The 4,962-nt window shown below is 36.3% G+C and overlaps 1 protein-coding gene across 7 annotated transcripts in view; it reads right to left on the minus strand.

The window, feature by feature from the left end:
- Positions 1-4,962, minus strand: part of LOC106882686 (vitamin D3 receptor) — a 761,413-nt gene that overhangs the window by 468,314 nt on the left and 288,137 nt on the right. For 2 of the 7 annotated variants that reach the window (XM_052965752.1, XM_052965744.1), the window contains exon 1: positions 4,108-4,217. The exons of the other annotated variants lie outside the window; for them this stretch is intronic. The gene's annotated coding sequence lies outside the window, so the exon portion shown is untranslated. Of the gene's footprint in view, positions 1-4,107; positions 4,218-4,962 lie in introns of those variants that run through there. 7 annotated transcript variants of the gene reach the window in all.

Raw genomic sequence — 4,962 nt, forward strand, 5'->3', positions numbered from 1 at the left:
TATATATATATACACACATACATATGCATGTGTTTATGTGTGTATATGTGTGTGTGTGTGTGTGTGTGTGTGTAATATTCATATACATGTATATCATCATGTGTGTGTGCGTGTATGTGCCTATATATGTAAATGCAGATAGATAGATAGATAAATAGATAGATAGATAGATAAAGAGAGAGAGAGAGAGAGAGAGAGAGAGAGATAGAGAGAGAGAGAGAGATTCATACACATATCATTTACAACGAACAAGACAACTAAGTACAAGATATATGGTGTACAGTAAAACTATATTCAAGTGATGTCTCTCGCTGCTACTTCAAGTTTCACGATTACACGATCAATTAGATGACCAATGCAGTCGTCTCATCAAATATTTATGTTTTCTCTGTTTCAGTCATTAGACTGCGGAAATGCTGGAGAACTACCTTGAACAATTTTTTTTTAGTCGAAAGAATCGCCCCCAGTACTTTATATATGAGCCTGATACTTATTCCATCACTTTGCTTTGCCGAAACGCTAGGTAACGGTAAACACTCTAACATCGGTTGTCAAGCAGTGGTAGTGGTGATGGGGGTAAACACAGACACAAAGGCATACACACATAGATACATATATATATGACGGGCTTCTTTCAGTTTCCATCTACCAAATCCACTCGCAAAGCTTTGGTCGGCCCGAGGCTACAGTAGCAGACACTTGCCCAAGGTACCTTGCAGTGGGACTAAACTCGGAACCATGTGGTTGGGAAGCGAATCGGAATATGCATGTATGTACGTATGTATGTATGTATGTATGTATGTATGTATGTATGTATGTATGTACAGAGTATGACATTAAAATTCCTCCGACGGAGAGGCTTCATTGTGGGAGTCCCGGAGAGTGGGGAGAGTGGTGGAACCCTTTCATTATCATTACTCCTAGGTCCGTTCTGACCCGGAATGGTAGTACTTGTCAGGTTAATAATTAAGGGTTAAATAGATTTCTCAGGGGTTGAGGAGGCTCCCATAGGGAACGCAACTCATATAGGAAAAAGAGACTCTGAAATTTTGCAGTCAAAATAGTACCAGTCACCATAGAATGCTTGTCACTGGAACCTACTCTGGCGACTGAGAAAATGGAGAAATTGTACAAGCTTTTGTCAGGTGTCTCACTATCATTTTATTCCTAGATTTATTTTGCATATTTGATAGTCCTATGGCGACGGTGTGTGGTGAAGTATAATGTCAAAACCGCACACATGCAATGATGAAAGTAAATCAGATCAGGCTCAAAGTGAGACGGCTATCATCTGACAAGATGAAGCAATCGTTTATTTATTTATTTATTTATTCATTTATGTGTGTATGAATATAAGCTCAGTGTATGTTGAGGCGTTTCAAATTTATTCTTATACAAGCCCAGATCCTATACTCAAATGAAAATCAACATTACGTTTTAAAATGTATTGAGTTCTTTATTGAATATGGGGCTTGTATTGTCATGCAAAACAACTTTACGAGGGAACTCAAATTGCGAATGCACTCCTTCCTTTTGTAAACTGCACTTGATACGAGCTTGTGTTCTTTGTATTCATCACTGTTTTCTGGGCTAAGGTGCATGTCCAAGTGTTTTCTATTATAGCCCCGGGCCGACCAAAGACTTGTGAGTGGATTTGGTAGACGGAAGCTGAAAGAAACCTGTCATATATATGTATACACCTACGTGTTGAAACTGTGTTGGCGTTTGTCCCCCATCACTACTTAACAACCGGTGCTGGTTTGTTTCTGTCCCCGTGACTTGGCAGTTTGACCAAAGGAACCGGCAGAATAAGTACCAGGCCTTAAAAAAATAAGTACTAGGGTCGATTCGTTCGACTAAAACCCTTCAAGGCGATGCCCAGGGATGGCCACAATGCAATGACTGAAACATATATATATATATATATATATATATATATATATATATATATATAGTGTGTGTGTGTGTGTGTGTGTATGTGTGTGTGTATATTTGCGTATGTCTGTGTACATATATGTAAGTAAATACGTATGTATGTACATGATCACAAGGATGACGTATATATTTTACCGGTTTTCACGTGTAGTCGAAGAGTGTACATAGATATACTATTATATACGTATATACGCATGAAACATTTATACATATATGAACAAAAACGTGCGCACACACACACATTATGAACGCATGTATCTATATATGCATATAAATATATACGTATACACACAGAGCGAGAGATAAAGAGTAGTAGTAGTAGTAGTAGTAGTAGCATATTAACAAAGACCTAGTTAATATTAACAGAGTCCTAGTTAAATAGCACACAGCGCATACTATTCCCACCCATTCTTACAATACCATACATATACATGTATACGTGTACAAAAACATGTGACGGTTTATATACAATGCTAGAACATGTACTCGCGCAATGTTGGGTTGGACAAGTGAACTTCTACACACTCGTAAATACTCGAATATATATATATAGAACTGTGTGTTAAAAGTCTTTTTTTTTATGAGAAAGCTAGTACTTTATATAGATGTACGGACAATAACAAACTGCATACGTGTATAGTTATTGTTCAACATTAGGCTATCTTTTTTATTCAGCAAGACATATGTTCAAAGGCTTTTACTTCTGCTTCAAAATCTAGGACTAGTTTATCTTGTTTCAAGTTTTAATTAAGGGTGTGTTTTGAGACGGATATCGCTGTAATTTCTGGCATATCGAGAGAAGGAGAGAGAGAGAGAGAGAGAGAGAGAGAGAGAGAGAGAGAGAGAGAGAGAGAGAGAGAGAGAGAGAGAGAGAGAGAGAGAGAGAGAGAGAGAGAGAAAGAAATATGCACATTTGACTCTGTACACGCCATTTACTCGAAGGATATATATCCACAAACAATATTATCTTTATGAATGTATATATAAATATGTGTATATAATGTCTATAAGAAAAAGAGAGACAGAAGTAGATAGATAGATAGATAGATAGATAGATAGATAGATAGATAGATAGATAGATAGAGAGATAGATAGATAGATAGATAGATAGATAAATCGATAGATAGATAGTGAGAGAGAGAGAGAGAAAGAGAGAGAGCATAAAACATCTCAGGAGATCACTACACGTACATTCATGTAGATTTGACACTGTACACACTATGTACACGGAATATCTTGAAGCACATACTGCAAGGCGGTATGTGTATCAAGTGTATAACGTTAAGACCTCAATAGATGACCACATATGTACATCATGTATATGAATAGTACACAAGTACACATTACATTATTTGTACGCATCCGATACTAAGGGAAAGAGAAAAATAGAGAGAGTGCGATAGATCTAAGACAGAAACATACACACACACACACACATTTACACACAAACATGTGACTATCCATGAAACGTGTATTTAAATGTTGAGTGTATGCATATTGCATATCTTACCGAGCATATATGAATGAAAAAATAAACGATATATATATATATATGTATGTGTGTTTGTGTGTGTGTAATTATTCTTGTACCAAACCTACACAGCCTCATATAAGCACAAATACATAATTGAACATTTAGACACGAAAGCAAACAAATATATACAAAGTTTTTCCATAAGTGAACCAGTATTTAAACGTGCCTTCTATTAGTAAACCCGACGGACATTTTGGACACACGGTATTTGCATGTTAATGACATACGACAGATGTACACCATACGCCAACATACACGTAATATACACCCTAACTCTATAATATATGTATGAGTATGCACGTGAATGTGTGTATGTGCGCGCGAGTCTGTGTGTGTGTGTGTGTGTGTGTGTACATGTGTAATGTGTGTGAGTATGTGTATGCATGAAATAATAGAGAGATAATCGTATCTTGTATTACGTTTGTATGTGTGCCTGTGTAGGGTACGTGTACGTGTTTTCATGGTAAAAATAAAAATAGAAAAAACAACATAGACATTTACATAAATCCTATAAGCACAAACACACATCTAGTTAGCACATATAGATACACACATATTTGAACGTATTTAGATAACAAAATGCATAAAGGATGGAAATACCCAGCCATTACATCATTATCAAATAAAATAGAATATACCTAAAATCACGTTATCCATCTGTCCTCTTTTTGAAGGCAGTAGAGTGTGATTTGAGAGGCATCAGACTACTATTTTTAGTATATGGCTTGCCAAGACTGATGCACCCGCGGATGGAAAAAAACAAAAACAAATAATAGGAGAGAGAGAGAAAGAGAGAGAGTAAAAAGGATGAAGAGACGAAGTTAAACAGAAATACAGGTACATATAAACAATATATATATATATGTGTGTGTGTGTGTGTGTGTGTGCATATATATATATATATATATATATATATATATATATATATATATATACATACACATATAGAGAGCGGAGTGACAGACAGACGGAGTGGGCGAGGGAATGAGAAAGAGTGGGAGAAGGAAAAGAGAGCGACAGACAGGCACAGAGAAAGACGGCCATAGAAAAAGAGAGAGTGATAGTTTAGCAAAGAAAGTGCTGCAACAGCAGCAGTCAACGTGTATTCCACTAATGGTGCAGCTAACATTACAGTGCAGAAAACACCACCACCAAGGTAGCTTAAAAGTGCACATGTGAATGCGTGCACCAGTCTTCTGCACTTCCTTCTAAGCAAACGTTAATATCTCAATGTTTACGGGTGAGGAAAGGTGGAAGCCTTGCACACTGAGCGTATAAGTGCGTCATAAGTGTGACTGTGTGTATGTGTGTATACACACATTATACATACATACACACATATATATATATATACATATATATATATATATATATATATATATATATACACATACATATATACATACATACACACACGTGCATGTGTGTATTTGTGTGCATTATTGACCGTAAGTTTCAACCACTGACTAAAACTCGAAGTCACAATATATATA

Source organism: Octopus bimaculoides, chromosome 2, assembly GCF_001194135.2.
Source record: "Octopus bimaculoides isolate UCB-OBI-ISO-001 chromosome 2, ASM119413v2, whole genome shotgun sequence".
NCBI classification, from domain to species: domain Eukaryota; kingdom Metazoa; phylum Mollusca; class Cephalopoda; order Octopoda; family Octopodidae; genus Octopus; species Octopus bimaculoides.